General features: G+C 37.4%; 1 protein-coding gene and 1 long non-coding RNA gene across 2 annotated transcripts in view; both read left to right on the plus strand.

The window, feature by feature from the left end:
- The window catches only part of TMEFF2 (transmembrane protein with EGF like and two follistatin like domains 2), a 221785-nt gene that overhangs the window by 141475 nt on the left and 53236 nt on the right, over positions 1–27074 (plus strand). The window lies entirely within an intron of this gene.
- Positions 1447–26095, plus strand: LOC144306197 (uncharacterized). The gene is made up of 2 exons (XR_013373201.1): positions 1447–1615; positions 25817–26095. It is a non-coding gene; the product is annotated as an uncharacterized LOC144306197 (long non-coding RNA).

Raw genomic sequence — 27074 nt, forward strand, 5'->3', positions numbered from 1 at the left:
GGAGCCAGAAAACTAAAAAGGTCTTAGATGGATTGACTTCCTCCTGAACTTTACTAGGCCGCTCCAGAATGTCGTCATTGCCCCTTTCTCCCAGATCGTACAGCACTTTCCCTCCTTTCCATCTTGTCATACTCCTTACCTGGAAGTGTAGATATGGGATTTTCTCAACTGAAATGCAACCTCCTGGAGAGCAGAGAATTGTATATGATTTGGGGCTTCCTCAGTAATAAGCACAGTTCCGAGAAAGCACTTAGGGCCCGAGTAAGTATATGAATACATGAATGATGAATAAATAAATGAAGGAAAGAAAAAGAGGGATAAAGAGCAACGTTTCCTTGTATTTGGAGTCTGCAACGTGCTTTTCCCTTTTGCTATGTTTTTGATCCACATGAGCACAGTGGGTGCATGCAGAAGAGTTTGGTAATGGCACAATTATGAGAAGCAAATAGGATTTTGAGGCTGAGCACTGGGGGAGAATAATGGAAATAGGGATTAGGAGGTAGAGTCGATTTGGAGCATGAGAGGAGGGTGATGAGAAAAAATTACGTTCTGATTCAGCTGATAAAAGGCTGAGACATGGGGAATCCCCAGTAGGCAAATGATTAAAGGTTAAGTTGTGTGGTGCAGACAGAAAGAGCTGCAGGAGTGCAGAGACATCTAATAAAGAAAGTGGACTCGGGAATAAGCAATGGAAATAAACACTGGAGTAGAAAAACATTAGACTGCTAGGCAAAAGGACACAAAATGTTTATGGAAAATAATGTGATATTGGGAAGAAAGGACAAAATTAAGTAAAAGAAAATAGAATGATATCGGTATGTTTTAATTAAGAGACAAGAAATTAGAGATATACCAAAGGGAAAAAAAACCAAGAAGCTGCTGTCCTCCATTTGTTAATTTAAAGATAAAATTACCACCCTCTTGCTCACTAAATATTTCTGATTGCCCAGCTCCAGAGTAGGGACAATAGGACTGAGTTACAGGGTTGTACTTCCTGGCACCCTTAGGGTTGGGATAATTTATGTGTCTAGTTCCATACCTTGACCAGGGGGTGAGTATTTGATTGCCAGTACAAAACTCTGCCAAGCTCTTGCCTTTTTCTGGCACAGTAACTTGGCGGAGTTCACGTAGGTGACTGCTTTGTCATCCCAGACCCTTGGGTGAAATGTAACGTGAAAAAGAAATAGATCTTTGTTGCTTTAAGCCCCTGAGATGTTGAGGTAGGATGTTCAGTACTGAAGTGTAACATCTTATCCTAATGAGATTGACTCTTGAGGTAGGAAACAATGGAGAAGTTAAGGGTCATTAAAGAAGACCAGAGACTCAAAGTTGGCAAATGATACTTTGTGCTGTGGTCTGAACATCTGTTTCCTCCTAAAATCATATGTTGAAACGTAACCTCCAAGGTGATGGTAATAGGACGCGGAGCCTCTGGGAGGTAATTAGGTCATGAGAGTGGAGCCTTAATGAATGAGATTAGTGTCCTTATAAAAAAAGAACTTAGAATGCTAGCGCACTCCTTCCGCCTTGTGATGCTATAGCAAAAAGACAGTCATCTGTGCGAAAGTGGGCACCACTGGACACGGGTGCCATGATCTTGGACTTCTCAAGAACTGTGAGAAATTAATTTCTGTTTTTAGAAGCCTCTTAGTTTATAGTATTTTTATTATAACAGCCCAAATGGATCAAAACATTGGCCACGTTTCCAATGTGGTTATCCCCAAAGGCCTTGCATAGGGTGTCCCTGAAAACATACCTGCAGATGTATCCACCTGCCCGTCCATGCTCTACCCAGTGAGAAATAGACTAAGCCACCTGCTTCAGGGAGACTGGTGAGGTCCTCCAGCTGGCCGGCTGTGTCATCCTCCCTACCTCCTAACATGGATTAGGGTTGACTTGCCTGAGGATCAGGAAGTTGAGAGGGCAGCTTCTAGATCCCCAGCACCACAATACCTATGAAAAAGGAGGGGAAAAAAGCAACAGAGATCATCTGAATCAGAAGCATAAAGTAGGACAACAATTTATAAATAGGGGCAAAATGCTTGTTTGACTTCTGATAAGAAGGATATATTTAGAAAGATAAAACCAAGCTTATAAGAATAAAGCAGAAATTAATTTTCCGTATGAGGTCTACAATTAGACTAGTAAAAGGAAAAAAAAGAACAAAAAAAGAAGTAAACTTATTTTTCTTTCGATAATGTACACCATATTAGTGATTTTTTTTTCCGTTCAAGGAGAGATGAGGAAGAGGAAGGAAAAGGAAGGAAATGAATATCTTTTTTTAGCCCAATCTTTAGTACTGCTTGTACTGACCTAATTTTAAATTTGAGGATTTATACTTAAAATACGTCTGAGAAAACGATATGCATTGACCATGAACCAAGAAATCAATCCACATTTTAATAGACAAAAACATGCTTTGATGGATGGGTGGGTGGATAAATGGATGGATGAGTGTATCAATAGGTAGATACCGAATAGATAGGTAGATGTATAATAAGGCGAATCAGTGTCTCGAAAGACCATAGATGTTGTGTAAAACAAACCGAAGGCACAAGGTTGAATGAGCAGAGGACTTTTAAGCTAAAATTAGTTTAATTAGGAGTTCAGATGCTGAAGTCAGACTCTCTGAGCTTAAATTTTGGTGTTGCCACTTACTTGTGTTGCAGCTTTAGCAAGCTCCTTAACCTTCCTGAGTCTCCGTGTTTTCATCCATGTAAAGCAAATTAGAACATTTATTTTATAAGGGTGCTAGGAAGGTGCCTAAGAATATAATTCATTAACTTGAGTTTCCTTTGAATTTTTTATCCATAAACATATATCTCAAAAATGTTTCTCTTTGCGTATATCCTAATACCTTATTGTTCAGACTCTGATTTGAAGAAATATTCTTTATACTGTCATTATCGGTGACCTGTATGGTGGTGTCCTAGCTTATCTCAGAAACTTCTAAGTCTCCAAAGCAGCCTTTTAAATTGGCCTTGAATGCTAGCACTTTTTCTACTGAGGTGGGGGTGAGGAGAGAGTGAAAACAATCAGACTGATTATTTGAAATTGAATAAATGAAATGAATGCTTTGAATTATTTTTAATACTTCAAAAAATAGCGTGGGTGTTAAGTAGATTAAAGAATCTAAACCATGAAAAATCACACCATCCCAAATTCTTAGTAAAGTCATTTGTTGTGGTGGTTAAGAGGGGGAAAAAAAAGTTTAATTTACAATATAAAGTAAATAGCAATTGTTCACACTACTGTTTATTGATTTCATATTAAATCCAATTATAAATAGTTTACAAAGGTGATTAATGTTTAATACGCAATAGGATCCTATGAGTCTTGTTATCCTCACTTCACCAGTGAGGAAACTGAGGCTTATAGGGCCATGATTAACCCCGTGCTGTATATTATTGCTAATATGGGGAATGAAGCAGGATCTAAATGTAGGCAATCTGGTTCCGGAGCCCCGGCTCCTCACTACCACACTAAATTGCTTCTCAAATAATCATAGTGCGTTAAATCTGGCTGGATGGGACCTTGGAGATCAGATAATCCTGTCTCTTTGTATTACTGCCTGTAAATGTAAAGCAGAGAGAAGTTAAACGATCTGCCCAAGGTTATACACTTCCATTCTTTTCCTCAACATAATAACACAGTCTCGTTTAAAACTCATTTCTAGGATTTATACAAACTAATGGTGAAGTCATGACACTTTTTAATTGAATGTTCAATAAAAGAATCATTTTCATCTTGTTTTTCCATCTTATGCCCATGAATAAAATGTAAAAACATGTTGCAAAGCCAAGAGTCCTCATCTCCACTAATAGCCTGCTTTTTCATAGAAGGAGGAAAACCATCCTTGCACTGAGTCTGTTCTGGATGAAATAAGCATGAAGTCATTTTCTTTGTGAAGAACACCTCTGAGGCATTAAGGGAAAGGATGTCAGGACTGACCTTCCAAGTCAGGGAACTTCAACTTAGAGCCAACACTTGGCTTGGAGGGCAGTGTGATCTCTCCTACGCTGCTAGTAGTATTCATTCTGTAAGGCGCTCCAGGTCCCTTCACTACAGTGCCAGGTAGAAACCAATGGGCTGCAGGTGCTTTGCCTCTTCGATAGACCGACTAATTTTATTTCTGAATGTTAATTTTTTATTTGATCAATTTTGACCATTACTTTATTCAGGCTTCAGGAGAGATGTGGCCAAGTATGTATAGTTATCTGAATAGTCTTCTGATGTCATAGTTAGGCACTATTTTTCCTGAAAGTTTACCAAGGGGTCACTTCTACCTGTTACAAAGCCAGAAAGCAGGAACAAACAGCTCCAGATCATTTTCTTTGAGAACTACATACCACAGTTGAATACGATTTAAAATTGTATCTGTTAGAGGTGAAGTTTCTGTGAAAGTTTCTCCAAAAGAGCTTATTCTGGTCTTTTACGTGAAGGCCCTGCTTTGTGATGTGAGTTGAGTTGCCTAAACTTTCTGATCTGTAAAGTGGGAGAGCTGTCTACACACAGGATGTTTTTAAGTGTTAATGCTAAGACATAGGGATGCCTGGGTAGCTCAGTGGTTGAGCGTCTGCCTTTGGCTGAGGCCATGATCCCAGGGTCTTAGGATGGAGACCAGCATCAGGATCCCTGCAGGAAGCCTACTTTTCCCTCTATGTCTCTACCTCTCTCTCTGTGTGTCTCTCATGAATAAATAAATAAAATCTTTTAAAAATACTATATATATATATATATATATGCTAAGACACTATACTATATATAGTATATATATTTATATATATAAATACTATATATATACACACTATACTATACTACTATTTATATATATAAATACTATATATATATATATATATATATATATATGCTAAGACACGTATAAAACACTTAGGACCATCCTTGGTACTCAGTAAAAATCTGATATTATCTTCGTGAGTTTTATATCCATTTATAGTACATTCATCTAGTCCCAAGGCTTCAATTGCACCTTTAGGTACATGATGGACAAATATTTTACAGCTCTGACTCTCATGGTCTGAGCATTCGTTTATTCATTTAACATATATTTATTATCTACTATGTGTCAGGTGTTGGACTAGGTGCTAGAGGCACAGAAGTGAATAAAACAAATAAGTTTCATTATTGAGCTTCAATTAGGAAAACATGGTAAATAAATAAACATATGTAGTTTATTCAAATTAAGTGCACAGGTTAAAAAAAAGCATAAAAGATAAAAGTAACATGGAACTTATAAGGACATATAGGACACATGTTAAGGAAGTGGAGAGTGAATATTGTAACTATAGGTAGAGTGTTCAAGGAAGGCTTAGTAAGAAGGCAACACATCAGTAAAAGGATGAAGGATATGAGGAAACGAACCCTATAGATACCAGATCAATTCCGTCCTATAGCATGACAAACATTTATTGAGCGCCAACCATGTGCCGTGTATTTTAGGTACCTCCTGCACTCTATCTGTCCAAATTTAATTCATCATCTTCCCCCCCAAACCTGTTACACCTGCAGTGTTTCTGGCAGTACTGTTCTTCTAGGTACTGCTTACTATTTTGCAGGCAAGCAAAAACTTCCTTTCCATTCTCCGTTCACACACACCAATCAATGTCCATCTACTCATCTGCCAAGTCCTACAGATTTTACTGCCACCATTCTTTCACATCTGTTCTATTCTCTTTTGTTTCTGTTAATACCAGTATATTTCAGACGTGTATTACCTTTACTTGGACTATGTTAGTAGCCACCTAGTTAGTGCCTCAAATCCAATCCATGGTGATCAATCTTCATAAACATCAATGGGCTTGTCAATTCATAGTTTCAAAATCTTCAACAATTCACTGGCTTAACAATATCCAGGCCCTGAGTCCGCTCTCTCAGATCCCCTTGGCCTTCTTCATCATTAAACAGGATGGTCACAGCAAGCTCAGGCATCGTAGTTTTACAGCGCAGCATCTGAGGGCAGAAAGGAGCAAGCTTCTGTCTGAAAGAAACTTCCACATTGCTATCACTACCTGCAATGGCCGACTTCTTTTCACTGCCACTTCGTGTCACATATGTGGGCTTCTAACAATCATGGGAAAGGGAGACCAATCAACATGCACCCCCTCCCAAAACGTGAGTTTCCAAAATCTGATTAGAATCAAGAATTCCTTAATAAGAAGGAGAACAGGAGTAGCTTTTGGATTAACAACAAAGAATTTCTGCCAAACCTTCTACTGAATAAAATATTGAGTTGATACTCAAGCCTCCCGAGATGTATCTTTGTGAGATTTCTTTTTTCCTTTTATAGCATACTTGAACCAATAAGTACTCTGAGCCCTCCTATATCCATGCCTTAGATCAGTTGTTCCTAAGGTGTGGTCCAGGGACGAGGATAGTATTTGCCTTTTTCATTTTCATTTCACACACAGGCACAGTGGGGTTTTCTACAGGCTACTTAATATGTACTATTCAACAGATTCAATTAGAATCTAGCTTTCTTTTGTTAAGTTAAACACTAAAGGATTTTCAATAATAAGCACATTGCCATTCCTCTCACGAAAGTTATTCTTAGAAAATATATCGTTTTATTAAAATGTTATTTATGCTAACATGCAATAAGTCTATGATTGTTTTTAAATGAATTATTAAATACAAATTTTTAAATGCCTCACCTTTAGTTTCTATTATGGTAAATATCGATAGCTATCATTTTCCTAAATAAAAATTCTTTGAGGCCCTCAAAAATTGTTAAGACTCTAAAGGTCTTGTGATCAAAAGATTTGAGAAATGTTGCCCTAGCCTAGATTACATAGACTCTTCTACCTGCAATGCCACGTCCTCCATCACTAAAGCCAGAATATTTCAATAACCTTATTTTAGAAGTGATAGGCTATCATCATGTCTGCCCTTCGCAAGGCCCGATGCAAAAGGAAAATGCAATGTCCCTGGTTGAAAAAGCAGAGAAAAGTTCTATTAAAAGCATTCTTCCTTTCTTCCATTAGTCTCTCTTTCTTGAGTTGTCATAGTAATTTTTATTTGCTATGTCATTCAGCATAGAAAAGGATTAAAATCTTAAATTATTAGTATGTGTTTTACAGTTAATTTTTTAAATTGTACAAATCCAAGTTTAAACGCAAATATAAGAGCTCTTAATTTGTATATAGAGTCACTAAAATTATGCAACCATACCTTGTAGCTCATATATGCACATTGATTTCATTCGTACCAGGACAGTGGAAACAGCTGCACGAAACTAACTCAACCATTTTTAATACATTTACAACCGTTCACACATTCTACCAAGACTCCTTGCCTTTGATTCCTTGTAAGTAAGAAGGACCAAAGGGACCAGGAACTATGGGTTGTCCTTTCTTTTTCCTGCTAAGTCATAATTTTTAGTGCAAGTGGTCAGTTAATTGAGAGAAATAAAGTGAAAAAATATATATGAAAAATATGTATGATTGAGTTCCTTGGTCATTCATGCTTTTTAAGATGCTGTTGCCTTCTTCTGGACTCTAAGCCAGTTCTTGTTTGAACGGAAAGGACGTCATGTCAGGCTGTCAGGACCCCATTCACTCAATTGTAGAAGTAAGCTGCTTACTTTGTCCTTGCTTTGAGGCTCACTGAACTCCCATGAATCAAGGCTTCAAAGGAATCCCATGTTCATAGAGCATCGTGAACACGTGCATGGGAATAGGATGGCCAGAAAAGGAGAAGACACACACGCATACTCAATCTCACTCTTCTGCTCACGTACAAGTTCCACTGTGTCACTGAATTTCACTTATGAAATTCAAAGATAGAACTTCAAGTCCATGACAACAGAACATTAAACCAAGGGCAGGGCTCTGTGTGGACAGGTCATATATCCATGAAACCAGCCGTGCCCATCACTTTTGCTAAGAGGAGTTACCAGGTCCAGCCCCACACTCAGAGGGATGGGATCACACAAGGAAATAAATACCAGGTGGCTGGGGGCATCAAGGACCTTGTTAGGGGCTGCCTACCATATCATTCATATCATTTTTCTCTTTTGGCTTGCTCCTTTCTCCCTCATATTCTCTAGTGATTTCTGTGCATATTTATCTTCAGCACTGTACCAGCCGGTAATCCCCTCAAGGACAGGGCTCCTTCCTGATACATACTCTGGTACTCCCTTGTCCTATGTAATATGCCACACAGAGCAAGCTTGAGTGAACGGATGAATGAATAAATGATGTGGCAGCTTGATTTATATTCTCATGAGTGGTCTTTGTGAAAAGCAATCAATAAGAGAAATTGACCTTAATGTATTCCTCAAATGTTGCAAGATCTTATGACTGACTGCCTTTGTGATTTCAGATGCTTATCTTTCCACAAACCACAAACACTGCTTTCTTTTTTTACCCCCTTGTCATGGACTGTCTTCCCATCTATGCATGGGTCCTTTCTGACCTCTAAAAAGTCTTATTTAGGTAATTGTCATGAATGAATCATTGTACTTGAAAAGAATTAATGATACAAAGGACAGCTGGAGCATATCTGGAGAAACTTGTTCCATTAGCATGTACATTTTTATTTTGGACTACATCAAATGGCGGGGGGAACTACGCCCTTTTAATGGTTTGCACATGTGGTCAGGCATTGTGTGAGCAAATAATGCTTCCAAGAGCTCGTATTCAATTTTCAGAAAAAGGAAATAAAAATGAGCAGAAGCCTTTGTAGATCTAAGCATTTTCTTCAGTTTTCTTCATTGGTCTATCCCATAATGCATAAGCTTTCACTTCCAGATCTGTTTCAAGGGTCTTTTATAATGACAGAAGCTAAGTCTTTGTTTCCACAGAGCAGACTACAAAATGCATCAGTGTGCCATTTAAGAAAAACTATTTTGTCAGTCTTGTTTATGCACTCAAGATAATACAGTGTTTTTTAAGAAAGGCTGGACCCAGCCTCTGCCTGTTTATTCAGTATAAACAGAAGCATCCCTTTTGACGTTGCAAGAACAGGATGTGTGCTGATTTCACCAAGTAAAAGCCACTGCACTTGGTTATATAAATCCTCGTCTAGAGCAACCGGCTCCCTCACAATGTTGTGAAAGTCCACATGACGGATGACACGCTGATGCACACCAAATATTAATGCCGTCGACACATGGTCATCTGTTAGAGCAGCGAAGTGCCCACCCGGAGCCACTGTAGGGCTAGGCCTTTCTTCACCTTTGTCTCCACACTTGAGCCTTCCCTTCTCCTCTAACACCCAAACAGAATAAAGTATGGTGTTTCCTAACCATCAACTCCAAGGAAAATTCTGGCCGCAACGTGACTGGGGTCCTCCTAGCAGTCTACTTCCTTACAATAGAATGTCTAGTGGCTGATGTGTGATCAAGACAGGAGTGGTATTTATTGTTTCAGATTTGGGATAATGTGACCCAAGCAAAAGTGCGAGCCATGCAGGGGCTCGGGGGGAGGAGGCGGGGGGCAGAAGTTGGCAAACTGTGTTTATTTCTCTTAAACCAGAATTTCTTAACCAGCATTTTAGCGATAAATGCACTGTATTTTCATCACGTTTCGTGTGAGAATGTAAGAAAAACCAAGCAACAGTTCAACTCTGCAGCATAGAAATAGAAGTGTTGGTTAAATAGTTCAGCCGAGTGTGTGTTGTTAATTTTTGTACAAAGGTACAAAAAGCAGCCGAGCTGCATCGGTGCGCTGCACTCAGACATTCCACCTCCCGCTGCTTATCCCGCCCCCACGAGCCGGCACCCGTCCCGCATCCTGCTTTGTTTCAGACTACTGACTACTACCACACCTAGATAGGAAGGAAGTCCTGGGAAATCTGTTTATGCGTTTCTAAATCTCCCAATTTAAAAAGACATATGCCCGAAATCAACGTATTGCTTCCCGACAGAATTTCTATTACTGTGGCACGTCTTGGGATCTTTTCCTATAGAAAGCGCAAGTACTGAATTTTATACCATGCTAATATGCTGAAGCAGAAATTTTGCTTTTCATTACACAAAACACATTTCTACCCTTTATAACCGATGGCTAAGAGTTTCACCAACTTCTTAGATTTGAACTGTGCTGTTTTCTATATCTTCCTCATCCAGCATGCTTTTTTTCTTTTTTCTATTATTTATTTATTTATTTATTTATTTATTTATTTATTTATGAGAGAAGGAAAGGGGGAGGGGCAGAGAAAGAGGGAAAGAGAGAGAATTTCCAGCAGACTCCTCGCTGAGGACTGAGCCCTTTGCAGGACTCCTGTCTCACCACCCTGAGACCATAACCTAAGCCAAGTCAAGAGTTGGAGGCTTAACCAACTGACTACTCAGGTGTCCCAAGCATCCATTTTTTTTTTTTCCAACGAAAATCCTATATTACAGTGAAAGGCTTTCCTATATGTTGCATTTCTTCTTCAGATAAGAGGTTTCCCAGCACCAACTTAACCAGTAAGTTCACAACTTGTGGGCCTATCATTATCCCCTACTCAATAATTCAAAAGCTCGATAGAAATGCTTTAAATTAAAACTGAGCCACCATTAACAGCCCTAGAAAAGGGAACATCATTCAAGCAAAACAACTGTAGGCACTTTCTCAGTCACCAACACAACACCCGATGTAGCTTAAAGTATGGATTTCTCATTCACTGCCAGTGCATTTTCTCCAGATCAATTATTTAGTCCTGACTGAGTAAACTTCTGATCACCTCCCCACATGGAGACATTAGTCTATCTCCCTTACATTAGGCAATGGTATACCTCATTCCTTCCCTCTTTGTGTGTGCCTTTCCTCATTAATTTTCACCCAGTTGACCAGTCAGCTCTAGCCCCCCCACCCTACCCTGCGGTTATAGGAAATTACTCGTGCAATGAGCTTCATTTAGAAAACTGTGCACAAAAAGGTGGCAACATTCTTCTTCTCAAGTCCAGTATCCGCTTATTTTTCATGCTGCAGCCTCTCAATGGTCACTGACAGAGAGGTAGACACTGAATTTAAGATGTGTTTGTAGAAGACATTAGACAACTGTTAAATAAAGCTGAGGCTAAACTCTAAATTAAGTGCTTGGAAAAGTAAACTCTGGCATCCATCTTTCTTATCCTTAAGGTAAAAAAAAAAAAAAAAAGAAAGAAAACTAAAACGAAAACACACAGGAAACATTGGCCCTATGTTTAGAGCAAGTATTTTAAAACGTGTCTTCGGTATTGGAAAATATGTCTGCTATACGCAATTTACAACAATTTAATTCTACCTCAAATTTTAAAAATTTTATTGTAGAATAGCTTTTAGAATTCCACTCAAGAACTACCAGTGTTCTACATGCCTGACCCAGCTCTATGGCGTATGACACTAACGGGAGAAAGCATTCCATTTAATTTGATAAATTTCATAGCTTCTTTTTATTTTACTTGTAAAAAGACAAGAGCCTATAAATTTAAAAAACAAAACAAAAATAACAAAACACTGAAGGGCACTCATGAATTTTTTACAGACTACAATGTTATGCTATATTTAAATTGAAATAATGTGTTGGCTTAATACAGCTTGTGTTGACTTAATGCAACTTGTAACAAAATGAAGAGCAGAAAGTATCCATAAAATATAATTCCCTTTCAATATTTATGACAAATCAACTATGAAAAAACCCTCATGTACGGAAAATACATTCAAAATTATTTCATGAATAAAGAAATATAGGACTGTTGGGCTTTCACAATAATAAATAAGTGCATAGGGAGATTTGTCGCAAATACATCTGTGAACTGGTCCAGCTGTGGTCCCAACCCCCCACCCCCAGTGTTCTTACACAGAATTTCAAAGAAAAGACTCTAGTGTTAATCTTTCTTTAACATAACTTTTAGTCACTTTGAAACTTGTGATTATCTTTAATTAATGTGAGTTGCTAAACCTTCCTTCAACAAGTCTGTCTCAAATTCAGGTAATCTAAGGATAACAGAAACATTTCTAAAAAGCAGATTAGGGGTATGGTGAAGGGAAAGATCTCCCAGTTTAATACTGAGTCTGGCTAGCAAACCTAATGAAACTTTTTCCTAGAAAAAACACAACTAGAAATATAAGTGATAGATGATAGGTGATAGATATAGATAGATGATTGATAGATAGATAGATAGATGATAGATAGATATTTTAAAAACAACAACAAAGCAAACAAACAAAAAACTACCAAAACCTGCAGGTATTTTACAAACTATAAGGCCAAAAAAACCTGGATTTAAAGATGTAGTCCACACCCACTAATTCTTTGCCTTCAGAAACAAAGACTGCCTATTTCTACTTCCAGTCTGAAACCAGTCAGAAACCTGGGCAGCCTTTCCTATATAGATAATGCTACTTTTGAAGAAAGCCAAAAATGCTGCTGTTCCCCTCCTCTTTCTCGTTACCACTTCTCTCTCTTGAAGTGAAAGCAGAAACTACAGTTCCTAGAATATAGTTAGGCAGAAGTACCTGGTGTTGGTCCCCCATCCCTGCGCACACAAATGCTACAGGTGAGGAGTGGTATAGAGAGATGCTGGGCATATCCGTGATTGTAGACTTTTGTGTACTCAATCTATTCAAAGTGTCTTAAAGGTGGAAAGACTGGTCATTTTAGATAAAAAGCCTGAGCGTTGGACATTGGAATAGGATATATAGTCATCAGTTTACCAGTCAGATGTACAAGAGGAAAAGGGCAGGGAATACCAAAAAAAAAAAAAAAAGTCCCCAACATCTTCTTTGTTTTTCATCCTCATGACATTGGGAAATTCAACATAAGTTGGTTACCATAAAATCAGTACCTAAAAAATCTTTAGGGTCATCCAAATCCTTGCTTATTAACAAAATTCCAGGCCCTCTTGAGTAATTTTCTCTTTGATCCCAATTCCCACCATGCTTCTCTTCGTGTGGTTCCTAAACTTTGCTTCCCAGTTGCAGTTACCAAATTCAGCCCACAAATTATAAGTACTCTGGAATATATGTTTGCTTTGTTTTTGTTTGTGTTCTCCTTAAATCGGTTAACTTAATATATAAGTAAAATACTGAATTTTGGGGAAAGAGCTAGCAGTGTCATTAAAATCAATTAATTAAAATCAATGGCATACATAGGCAAGATGCCATTAATTAAATCTTCCCTTTTAAAAAAAAACAACAAAAAGGAAAATAGAGTATGAATCAATTTGATATGATTCTTGTTGTAACATGAACTTTTATTTGTATAATACAAGGGCTTTGCCCTTTCTTTGGGTGTTACTCTAGAGTTATATTGAAGCTCTTTTCACCAGATTCAAATGGTTTAGATGGTCCACTGATAATAAATGAGAAACTCAGTTTCAAGTTAAGTTAAAAAAAATATTCCTGGCACAGTGATATCCTCCAGGCAAACTATCCCAGCCGAGCCGTCTGGAGTCCCCATGCCTCATGCCATTGCTTCCACGGGGGCAGACCCTGCCCACTTGCATCAAACTCCCAGAGGCCCTCATTTCTTTCTCTTTGCAGACCAGGCTTTGAGGAACAGTATTGTGGAAGCAGATTAATGGTATATTTGTTCACTGATCAACAGAGGATAGGAACTGCTGAGTCTGGTTTTAAAGATGATAGTTCTGTGGGTACCAGAAGTGTTTCATCTGTTTTATCCTTCAGCTTTTCCTATATATTTTCATTTTCCTTTCTTTTCAAATTTTACTCTGTTTCCTTAATTTCTACACTCCTTCAAAGGGACGTCAGAGTCTGGGACTTTAAATAATCAAAAGTCCTTCTTCTTTCTTTGACATTCTGCTTCAGCCTATTTCTTCTAAGAGTCCTGTGATCAGCCCTCCTAGGCCAGTGACTGGTAAAATAAAAGGAAATTCACTAAGTAACTGTTCCAATCCCAGAATAGTATTAGTGTGATAAGTTAAAAAGAAAAGACAACACCTGTGTTTGGAGAGATGCAATCTCCCTGTAAGATGTGAATTAGGAACACATATTCTGAAACTTTTAAAAATACTTTTTGACTATTCAAAAAGCTTGGAAAATAAGAAAGAAGACAAATGCCTATAAATACTACTTAATAGAAACAGTTGAATGTTACGCTTTGGAGAGGTCAGTTTAAAATGGAACAAAAGTTAAAAAATAAAACAAGACATTTTCTTTGCCCCTAAAGTGTTCACATACAATTTAATATGCTGTTGAGAGCACAGGGATGGTTGCAAGTCAAATGAAGGTTATGTTATAATTGATACTCTGAATTGTTAAGGGGAAGCAAAGGTGAAATGGAATGCTTTTTATTATTATTTTTTTGTTGGAATCTTATTAAAAACTTTTAATGGAATGCAAACCAGAGACCATCTTCAAGGTCTTGAGTTAGATTAGATGTGCAGCCATTAACGGTGTCACTTAACATAAAGCTTTTTGAAAATAACTTCCCCATCAAAGACATGAGTTACTGTGTTTCCTAGCTTCTTTGTGTTTTCTTTGCTATTTCAGAGAAAATGTTGAGCCCAAACAATATAAAGTACTATCATCATACTTCATGATTCTCAAATATAGCTGAGAATCTCTGGATTACAATTCACAGAGTTTAAAAAAATAAAATAAAAAATAAATTTAGCATTTTAATTCAGTGTTCTCAGTTGTGCTTAAGTGCTTAAGCACCTGAACCTTATGACATTCTTTGCAGATTTCCTTGACATAATGGTATTTTAATTGAATTGAGAGAATGAAAGAATGAGGAGGAAATACACCTGTGGAAACGTGACTCTTTCCAGATGTATGCAAGTCTCTACATATAAAGAATAATGATTCATAACATATATCTAAGAATTAACACATACAAGATTTGTTTCCTTTCTATGTGTTCTTGGTTCATTCATTTCATCATCATATAACAAACAGCACATGCCAATTACAAATTGAAGAACCAATGAAATTAAAAAAAAATGGAGAAAAATCAGAAAAAAAATGTTCTGTTTTTCTCAGAGAATTGGAAAAAAAACTGTTATTATTTTATTTTAGTAACAAAACATCTTGGTTGAGCTCCCAACAGAGTCGTTTCCTAGAAGCATAGATGAAACCTACTATTTTAGTGTGTATCAGCTCAGACACATTTCCAAAACAGAACACTTTCTCTATGTGAGCAAACAAAAATAGTATTACAGTTAGTTTCTTCATATCATGAAACCTGAAGGCCTTTAAAATTATTCTCATCATGCAAAACCAATTCTCCATGCGGTGTTCTCATCATTTTGAGCATATTTATTGATGTATTATTCTAATTACTTGACTAACCTTTTCTGTCCTCTTGAATTGCCATCTAGCAACTTCTAAATGCTTTGTATTCCCAGTAAAGAAAATGTGCAAACTTTAGTATAGATAAACCATCATGAAAAGCCAATACAAAATACAAGAACCTTAAAGATAAAAAAAGACAATATTTATAAATGCAATATCTTGTGCATGTTATAATCATCATTTCAGAGGAAGGAAGCAATTCTGAAAACAAATTTTGAAAGCTATTTTTACACTAACATTATTTTTTTCTAAATGCACAGCCATTATGGTAGAGTTATCTTTTCCTTCCTTAAGCTCAGAATTGTCAAAGTTAATTTCCTGGTATGCAATGTGCTTTTATTTTTTGTTATTTAAATTGTTTAGCGAAAGTTAGATCAGAGTACCCATTATTTAAACATCTGAGGGCACTGTGAGCTGAAAAGACAAATTCTACACAGCATATCTAGGTGAAGATATTCCTAATACTTCTCAGTGATTCTGTGTTCAGTAATCTATTAATACCTTTTACGTTTAAGAGTTCCAATAATAAATGTAAAAAAAATGGCATCATCCACTTTAACGACTCTCCTTTTATTGAAATCAAACAGTTGGCAAATGATCATTAATATAAAAAAATACTTGTTCAACATAATATTTTGCGATAGTGCTAGTAACCATCCAAATAGTGACAAGTAGTAAAATATTAGACTTCTTGATATTTATTTACTTTTTTACATTTATAACAAAAAATGTTATAAATAAAATAAATGTTAGTATAATAATTTCACCAGATTTTCCCTTCCAGAAAAATTATTTTCTAGAATGTTTTGCCTTAAAATAAATAGCAAGAATTATGGTAGATGTTATGTGAGGATGTTTAGTAGAGAGTAATAATATTATGTAATGATTTTGCTGTTGCTGTGGTTAGAAGGAACTGGTTTGATGCCATAGGTGCGGTGAATTAAGATCTCACATATCCTGGCTACTTTATACATGTAGCAAAGTTAATTTTGCTACCTTGAAAGAATACTGCAAATAAACCAAAAATATAATTTGTCTAATTTAATGGAAAAACCGTAACTGTAATTGGATCAAAGTTTCACAGAGAAAAATCATCAGGGGACTTGAGTGAGGGAGGGCAAGAGAGGGAGAAAGGAAAGAGAGGATCTAATGTCATTCCCAGCTAATCCCCCTCTGACATTGTCATGTTCAGGATGTCAATGCAGTTGGACAAAGACAATCAAATCCCCTTTTAAATAATGATTGAATAAAATAAAATGAGAGAAAGACAAATACACTAGATTAAATGCTCAGAGTGTGAATAAACAAAAACTGTTTGCAAAACGGAGAAGATCGGAGAATCAGGAAGAGGCTATTTATGATATCTTAATCTGTGAGGTTAAAAAAACTGTAATAAGGAGAAGCTAAAGCTTATAAGCAAACGGAAAATGTTGACCCACTTTCATTTTTTTTCAGAGTAAAAAAATCTAAGATGTAGAATTTTTTTCTGGCTATTTTTAATGACTTTACCAAATAGAATATCTGTTTATTGACAGAGAGTAGTGATCTGAGGCTCAGAGGAACCAAAATTGCCTCTTAACAGGGCTTCTGTTTCTTCAGACTTCAACAGAACCTATCGTCTTAACAGAATCTAAGAGTGAAGCACCACCACCGCCCCCCGCACCCCCCTACTCCCTTGCTTTCTGCCAACAAGCAGAGGTTTGTTATCTCAGATAAGCTGCCGGTTTAGGGAGCAGTGGGGAGAGTGAGGAGTAGATCTGCTGAGAGGTAAGAGAGAGAGGAAGCACCAACCCTGCCTCCTCGGCTCTGGCTTGCCCACGTGGTTGATGGAGGTGGGAAAACTGAAGTAGAAGCAAATTTCTGGAAAAAGAACAAAAGTCTAATTTTTAATATTAGTTGATGGTGCCTGTGAGACGCCTACATGGGAATATCAAGCAGGTGGCTGGATTTCGGGGCTTGGATTCTAGTGGATTCCGGGCTGGAAAAATAAATTTGAACTTGTCAGGTGGTGACCAGAAGAGATTTCCTAGACAAACACTGTAAAAAAGAGAAGGAAGGGGAAGATAGGACGGAGCCTTGAAGAACACCACCCTGCAGGGTGTGAGAGAGAAAAGGAGAAGTGAAACAGGCTGAGAAGGGGGGGGGGGGTGCCGAGAAGTACAAGAAAACCAGGAAAGAACAGTAACATGCAAAGTGAAAAGAAAAGAAGGGTGAGCTGCTACCAGGGGTCATCAGGTCATTCAGGCCTCACCGCTTGTCCTCTATATGGATGCATGGCTTTTGCTCCCAGGCCCCATCTTTCCAACCCACTCCCGTTCCCCCTGTTACTTTTCTGCTTCCGTTTTGCAAAGCTCTGTGAGCCTTCCCCGTGAACTTCAAAGTCCCCAGCCAGTCATGGATCTGCCCACCTCTTCAGCGTCACTCTACTTCTTACCAAGCCACCTGCAGCTCCTTGAGCAGAGGCTTCAGGCCTCTGTCCCTGGGCACAAGATCTTCCCTCCAGTTTGCAGATGTGTCTTCCACTGCTGTGCCCAACTAAGTGCTCCTCAACTTCCATTCCTCTTCGAAGAAGTCTTGATGCTCCACGTCCAAGCTTAGTTCCTCTCTCAACCTTTCCTATACCTCTCGAACGGCACTCTCTTATTAATTTTTTGTCCCTTGCTCTTAACTGTAGGTAGAGGGATGTTTACCTTTGTATCAAAAACAAAAACAAAAACAAAAAAAAAAAAAACAAGAACACAACAAAATTTTTAAAAATGCTACCACAAGTTAGATGTTCAGCACAAATCTATTGAGTAAATGACTAAACAAATGAGTCCATCGAGTCTGCCTTTTGTCATTTTTCTTTTATAGCTTTCTGCCATGCTGCCTTATTATTACCCAGCAGAAGACGCAATATTTGGTAATGTTAATGTCAAAAAATATATAACCTAGTTTCTTTTTTTTTTTTTTCCTTCAGTTGAGGGAAGCAACTTTTAGATTCTGAATCCCACTCGCTGGGTGAACTAGAGAAACATCCAATTTTACTGAACCTCTAGTAACCAGCTGGTAAAAGCACAAAAGCGCAAAAAGTGTGAAAGGCTGTGAGGCGGACCCACAGGGTCCTAGGTACATTTCATCAACTGAGAGCAGGCTCCAGCTGGGAGGATCAGTGATTCACACACAGTTCATGTTCCAGTCGATAAGGCATGGGATTAAAACCCTATTACTTATTTGATTGAGTTCTTTATGCAGATAGTTGTGAAAGCATTTTGGGTTACTGTGGGCAAACTGTAGTGTTCAAAAGGTTTGAAAGAGTAAATGGCCCTTGACCAAATCTAATCTAATTATGAATTGTTAATAAACAAAGGCAGACGTATATTCACTAATTAGATTATGTGGAATGGAAGTGAGAATCATCCCATGCAGTTCCCTATAGTCTAATACCTTGTTGCATATTTCTAATAATTTGTTAACAGAGTTAAGTTAATCATACCTCTCGATTTAAAGGATTTTATCGGGGATCCCTGGGTGGCTCAGCGGTTTAGCGCCTGCCTTTGGCCCAGGGCGCAATCCTGGAGACCCGGGATCAAGGCCCGCGTCAGGGGAGACCCGGGATGGAGCCTGCTGCTCCCTCCTCCTGTCTCTCTGCCTCTCTCTCTCTCTATATATATATATATATCATAAATTAAATAAATAAATAAATAAATAAATAAATAAATAATAAATCTTTTTACAAAAATAAAGGATTCTATCATTGTTGGTCCATATGCAAGTTCTTTTTTTTTTTTTTTTTTTTATGATATGGCCACCACTCCAAAACTTGGGACCATCATCATCCTCCGTTTAAATTCTCCGTTTAGAACTTCTAGGTTAAAAAGTGCTTCTCCTCCTGTGTGACTCGGGACATGGCGTAGATACGTTGGTTCGTCTCTGTATCAACCCTCCACGCTGCCAACATTCATTTTCAGTGTCTTGTCCTGTGAAGCTTTTCATCATCTATGCCTGCAAGTGTACACTGCCGTTGGGTTAGGCTGACACAGTGATTGCTTGAACTATGACACTGTGTGTGATATAGTGAGACAACACCAACACTTGGTGACACTGGCATTATGCTTCAAGGGAAAGAGGACGGACCCCAGTCTCTCAAGCTACCTGACAGCTCTCGTACCACTTCCTGAAAGTGATACCAAGTTAAATACTGTGTACCTTCCACGGAAAGGGGCGGCCTTCTAAATGTCACACTTACTATTCATATGTTTGGATCTGCTTACTAAATGACCATTGTTTCCTGCATTTAGATTATTCTTTTAAAAATACAGCAGGCGGCATTTTATTCGGGATAGGTTGCTTAGGTAAGATTCCTACAAGGCGTATTTAATAGGCTTGTGTTTCCTGCGATTTAAGAACGTTTTATCAGAAACACGATCATCCTTTAGCCTTTAAAGAAATAGACTATAAATTGTGCAATTTCGCCACAGCTTCAGCCTTTGACATATATTCTGTCAAAAGGACACCCATGTTGCAGAATATGTAGCCAAATGAACTACCTTCAGAATTAATATCTGAAACCTGTAACCAGTTTTTAGTCCTTCCCAGCCTGGCAAGAAAACTCTGATGACAGCCTCCGGAATGCCATTCAAACATATTTCATGTCCCTCTGTCAACAATCTTATTCCAACAAGTCACAGTTATAATTTTTGGATTTAACTTTAATTTTTTTTTTTTTTATTTTGAGAGACAGAGCACGAGCAGGGGGCAGGGAGAGGGAGAAGCAGGCTCCCCGCTCAGCAGGGGGCCCCGTGCGGGGTTCGATCCCAGGACCCCGGGATCACGACCTAAGCCGAGGGCAGATACATAACCAGCTGAACCACCCAGGCTCCCCTGGATTTAACTTTTTAAATCATTTTTGTAAATGTAACTTTAGATAGCAACATATAGTCCAATCCCTAATATTAACTAAAAACCACCCTAGCACTGTGCTGTCTGTCTAGGCAGAGCATGTGGATCCGGAAAGCAGACCATTGCTGTTGCTTAAGAAATCTTGCTAAGGAAAGGGAAGAATTATCTGCTTTGCATTTGCTTGCTTATTACCCACGTTTACTGCAAAGTAGACCCTCTAACTAGTAGTCTCTAGAAACCATAGTCCAAAAAAAAAAAAAAAAAAAAGTCTGTGAAATGCAGTCTTTCAATCCAAGATATTTCTGCAGCATTTAACACCCCTCCTGATTCCTATTCATGATTTAGTAATAGTTGCATATAACATAAGCAATATGTTAATACACATTTTTCTCCTTGTTCTATCTAAATTTTTGAACCTACAGAGAGCGTTTTCAACCAGTACAGACCCATGTCTATTTAGTTTTCAGTAGTTGCTGCAGTATCTTTAAAATGAAATAGATCTGTTGATAGAAGTATAATTGTGATTCAGATCAGAATGATCAAATGACCAAATTACTGAAATTAGACAAGTAAATCCAATCACTTCAAGGTGAAGAAACTGCTTGATGGTCAAAGCCTTATAGCAGACAGTAGCCTTCAATCATTCTCTACCACGGCAGTAAACACTGACTCCTACTGTAAAGGGTAGGTGCTGTTAAGGTTAATAACAACAAAAGTTGGCACAAATTAAATAATCATTTAAAAAAGGAAGGTTGATTTGAATTTTTGTTCAGAATAAGAAAATTCTGACAGATGGGGAGTCCACACCATTTTAAGCATTGCAATAAAAAAATATTGAAATCATATAAAATGCATTTCATTGCCAAAAATATACATAGGTAATGAAAAAACTAATTGTATGCACTGCATGAAGCGTAAGGCTGTCAAACTGTGAGGACCTTTACCCCACTGAAGAATGATCCTTGGGACATGAAATCCATCAACATGTTAAAAATAACGTAATCCACCTAACAGGGATGTTTGGTCTTTTTAAAAAAAATAGTTAAATGCCAATGCCTAATAATAACTTGTACATAGTGGCACTCTATTTGTTTAGCAAATATTTACTGCTATCCACTAAGAGCTTAATCTTTAACAGAAATTAATAAATATTGTGTATAAGAATGAGAAATACTTTTCTTGATAATTGATGCAAAATAATATGCATTGATCTAATTAATCATATAATTCAAATCAAAATTTTGTCTAGATCACTAAGGTATAAACATATTTTAAAGTCAGAAGTGTTTTTTTTTATTTATTCATTTATTCAACAGTATTTACTGAGTGCCTCTTGTGTGTCAGATATTGTTCTAGGCCTGAAAAAATACCGGTAGACAAATCAGATAGAGTCACCTTTTACACATAATATGCAACAAAGTGGAGAAAACAGACAATTTAAATATGCAATATAATGTCAGGATTCAGAGATGGAAGTGTGCTGATTTTGATAGGTAGCTGAAGAAGGCTTCTCTGAAAAGGTCATGTTTAGAACATGCCAAGCAGAGGGAACAGCAAGTGAAATATCCTGGTGACAGAAACACATACAGTGTGTTTAGGAAGCAGTAAAAATCCATTGTGGTTGGAGCATGAAAAGGGTGGAGAAGATTGACAAGAAGGGAAATTGGAGAGGTAGCCAAAGGCAGATTATGCAGGGCCTCATCAACCATGGTAAAAACCATAGGTTTTATTCTAAGGTTGATGGGAAGGCTTTGCTGGGTTTTGAGCAAGGAAATGATTTGATCTCATTTGCATTTTAAAAGTATCACCTGGGCTGTGCTGTGAAGGGACTCAAGGGAGGCAGAGGAGAAATAGAGCAATCGAGAGGCCCTTGCATTTCCCTAGTGACTTACAGTGCAGAGTACATATCTTTAGCTGTTTTTTGATTCTGAGCATCTTAATGTCCTAATTCTGAATTAGCCCCTAATTTTTTATCTATGTTCAGAAAAGAGAATTTTTCATTTGTATGTACTCTTACCAATTTTAGTATAAAACTTTAGTATTCCAGTTTATATACTCATCATTTTTCTCAATACAATATTTTGAACTTCGTATGATCCAAGTTACTCTCTGATCTATGTGAGTATGATATAAAAGCTAAAATTATCCCATTTCTTTCTAGAAGTTTTATGTATTTTTAATTATATTGTGTTACCTTGATTAGAACTTCATATTTAAAAAATGGTTTTTTGATATTAGAAAAATTCCAAATTAGAGAACAGAACAGTTTTTATTTTATTTAGGGTGAAAAATTTATCAAGGAAAATATAAGCAGCTCATGTTGAAGGGGCCCCTGACTGATACAACATCTGGATGAGTAATGAGAGCATCCTGTATGGATTGTTGGCACTGGTCCCATTGATGCCTTGATATATATCTGATAACAGTCTCAGCAAGCCTCAGGTTGGCCTGCCTGACAACTGTCAAATCTCGGTAGATCATTTGTAAGTGAAAAAGGCATAGAATACATGTATTCAATGATTTTAAGCTATAATCAACTATAGGCTGATTTATTTAAATAGAAATGATTATGTTTTATGCTATCCTGTTATAGTGTGGCACTTCAAGGTGCTTGTTTTGAAAAAAATAAAAGATATTATGTGATAAGAGGAAGTATTGTTCTGAATTCAAAGAGATTGTAATATAACTTACTTACAGTGGAAGATTGACAATTTATGAAATGGATATATAGCACGGGTAGGGATAAATCAAATCCCTAATATACACTATATGTAATACATAGTCACAAGAAAGTTAAAATAATCTATTTCCAAGTTTCAGTAATTACACTTATGATAACTCTAGTGCTTGTTATAGCCAATAGCTTATTGGGTTTCATTAAAAGAATTTCTCCTCTTAGAAGTAATTCAAAATCCTCTTTTAAGAAATATATTGTGTTCCTGTAGTGGCCATTTGCTAGTGTTCAAAGAAAGTCCACATTTGATTATGCAGCTTAAAAAGCCTTCCAAGATGAAACCAAGAACAGGACCATTTTGCACACCCGTGCTTAAGAACAGAAATGCAGACATTATAATTAGAATAAAAAGAATATCACCATTAGCAAATAACTCCAGCATGAAAAAAAAAATGAATGAAAGCAAAAGAATTCAATGTGAATTTTTGCATGTTGCTCTGTATATTTATCTAAAATCTATAAATTGAGTTTGTTTATACTGTGTTTAAAAGCAAGAAGATTTAGTTCTCTTCCATTTCATTTATTTTGTCTTTGCAAATAAATACATTTACATCATCTTAATAGATAACATATTTTTAAAAATGTTTCCCTACATTATTAGCAGGAATTTTGAACCTTTCCATGTTTTAACAGTAAGCTTCTCTGTTAGATGGTAAGCTCCATCAATGGCAGGAAATGTTTTCCTAAGTACTTAGAAGTACACTTTGGAGAGAGAGCAAGCAGTAAAGAGAGAAAGGTAAAGAAGAACAGGACAGAGATAACAAGGTCTAGAGAAAAAGTAGGAGTGAAACAAACTTATTTTTAACATTCTTCAATATAATGATATTCTAAAATTTTATGAGAATTTATAATATTTCTGGAAATTCAGATAAATAAGTTTAAAATATTTCAGGTAAATAGGTTTCTACTTTTTGAAAGCTACATAAAATTTAAAGATATTAAAATCAAGAGGACAAGGCCAAGTATCTCATCTTTAAAATAAAATACATTAAGGGCTCCTGGGTGTCTCTATTGAGCATCTGATTCTAGATTTCGGCTTAGGTCACGATCTCGAGGTCTTGAGATCGAGCCCTGTGTCAGACTCTGTGCTAAGCATGGAGACTGCTTAAGATTGCTTGCCCTCTCTCGTTCTCTCTCCCTGTCGCTCTCACCCCTATCCCCCGAAAATAAAATAAAGTGCATTAGAAATGCTATTAATAGCTTCTTTCTTTTTTAACCAAAAAAAAAAAGAGAGACAGAGAGACAGAGAGAGACATAGAGAGATTAATCTTTTTAGTACTTCCAAATATGACAGGAAAAAAGCTTCAGTTTATAGAGTGCAGATAAATATGTGTGGCAAATAGTTCTTTCATCCACATCAGGTCAAAGCTTATCTGCAGTTGATCAATTAAGTATAAGTGGAAAAATATTGTAGTTTGGTGGTCAGCCTGGCAAGGACTAGACCAATTTAACACAAAATGGAGAATGAACTCTCCGTGAGCAAGGGAAGCTACAGAACCTGCTATGCAACAAATATCCCGCGAAGTTGCTTCCATTTTTTTCTGATTTATACTTTCAGAGAAACCTTTTGAAGTAGGTATTATTATAAGACAGGAGTTATTTTCCACCTTTTATGGATGTGTCAAGCAACTTGCAGAATTAAGATTTTAATTCAAGTCTATCATTTATTCATCAAGCATTTCTTAGATACAAACAGTGGGCGGAGGCTCTAATTACACGATTCACGAGTCCATGTACTTCCCACTCAGCTGCAGAGATGTGGAACACAGGACAGGCTGGAGGGCAAGTGAGTAAGGCTGTAGATGATGAAAGAGTAAACAACCCAGCATCGGGAGCATCAGCCCTAGGAAAGAAGCATGAATGTCAAACTCATTCAGTAGAGGATTTAGCAGAGACTAGGAAGCAGCGAAGACTGTAGGATGATGGGAAGGCAAGAATGTGCTAGATATTTGAGTATCAAGAAACAAAGGGTCAGAATTTTAGAGCTGACCACCCTGGACATCATCTTGCTGGGTCAGCTTGTCCTTCAGGATCCTGCAGCCAGAGTTCCAGCATCTGGAGAATGAGAATCTCCAAACCAAGACCATGGAGCCCTGATTCCTGAGTTGGGTTCTTTCAATGGCCTGGCCTGACTTCCAGAAGCCTCTGTGACTCTGGACCCATAAATAGGACACACTTTCTGTCATTTCTGACATGGAATGTGACACAAGAGTTTTAGGGAAGAAGAAAAATGTTCTGCTATATCATATAAATGAACACGCAGGAGAGGAATCAAATGAGGGATGAGAATGAGAAGTGAATTGCTAGGGAGGTATCCTCAGTGGAGTAATGGATTTCAAGCTCCTTTTGCTATGAGTCATCATGGAAACCACTTGCAGGAATTCTACTCCCCCTTAAACTTCCAGTTCAAGAGTCACATTCTCTATGAAGCTTCTCTAGCGCCTCTAGGAAGAAGTCATTATTCCTCCTCAGTGCTCTCAAATCATGTTGTTCACTCCAACAAAGTCTAGCTCCGATGACACCATTTTAGAGTCTCGATTGAGTTTTTTTTTTCTTGTTTTTCTCCTTTAGTTGTGATCTCTGCTACCAGTAGGGATCACCTGAGCCATCTTGGTGTCTCTGACGTGTAGCCCAGTACCTAGCACCAAGTAGGTGCTCAACTGCACTGATGGGATTAGACTGAATGAAATGAAATGTGTGATAAATGAAAATGAATGTGCCCAAGAGGGGGAAAAAATAAAACAGAAATGAAAAAAGAGTGACAGTAATGGCTACAGCCCTCCCAGCACCTTCAACAACAGGACCTCTCTCTCCCCGCAGGAGTTGGCAGCAGGGAGGTGGTCACACCTCCTTCTCCTTCTTACCTTTTAAGCGTAATATTTTTTGAGAAACTAAAGCATGCTTATTTCAAGGCAAAATGTTCAAACATTTCTAACTTAGAATCCCTTCATCCCCTAAGGTTTCAGAATAGCTCATGACTATTCCTGGCCGACAACACTGCCATACAGCCCTGCTTCAGAGCAATCAAAACTCACCGGCAGTGCTGCAGGAAGTCAATGAAGAATGCTGGCTTGGGTCTGTTAACGAAAATGCCACCATGTGTTCACGAGTTTAACATTTCAGTGGGCGAACAAGCAAGATGAGAGAGAGGAAGAAACACAGAGATGAGTCCCTTCATATAATAAACTCCTCTTCAAAGTCATTTTTATACGAACATAAAATCAATTTTAAATAGTTATTTACAAAGAAGTGTGATTTTGTTCCACTGGGAATTCTCCATACACACGCGCACATGCGCGCGCGCACACACACACACACACATATATATTTTTAATTTTGTTTAAACAATTTAGAAATGAATTATCCAGATCAAATCAATGCCAAAAAAGTATTCACCAAGCTTGGTAATTTAATCACTTTAACCAAAATGTCGAATCTAATATTTTTATTTTTATTATATTTTGAGACTATCAAAAATAATATAACACTTGGACATCCACCACCTAGTTTCAACAAATACAAACAGTTTATCATATTTGCTTTTGGTTGTTTCTTAAGAACCTTAACATTATATATAAAGTTAGAGCATCCTCCTTCCTCAGTCCTATTTTCCACCTTCCCTTTGTAGGGTTATAGCATAGCATCCCTATGAATAATTTTTTAAAGATTTTATTTATTTATTTGAGAGAGAAAGAGAGACAGGGCATGAGCCAGGGGGAGGGGCAGAGGAAGAGGGAGAAGCAGACTCCCCACCGAGCAGAGAGCCCTACTCTCAGCTTAATCCCAGGACCCGAGATCATGACCTAAGCCAAAGGCAGACACTTACTAATCAACTGAGCCACCCAGATGCCCCATTATGAATATTTTTATTGTATTTTTTCATTATTTAAATAATGAAATTTTTGCTATCATGGTATAATATCCATTTAATGTTATTTTAAAAGCAAATTTAAATTATATGGACTCTAATAAATGAAAAATAAAGGATGACGTAAGCATAAGGGGGGGGTCATTTAATGCAAATTTTGATTATAAACAGAATGAGTTCATGCTAGCACCTGAAACCATCACCATGAAAACCACCTGAACAATGTGTTGGATAATATTTTCAAACTAGCAGTTTTATCACAGTGCAGAGCGGTTATTCATCGACTTCTTTTTATATCTCATGGATGGAATCCAAGGGTATTATATTAAATTGTAGTTTTGTGGAAAAA

Source organism: Canis aureus, chromosome 36 (genome assembly GCF_053574225.1).
Source record: "Canis aureus isolate CA01 chromosome 36, VMU_Caureus_v.1.0, whole genome shotgun sequence".
NCBI lineage: Eukaryota > Metazoa > Chordata > Mammalia > Carnivora > Canidae > Canis > Canis aureus.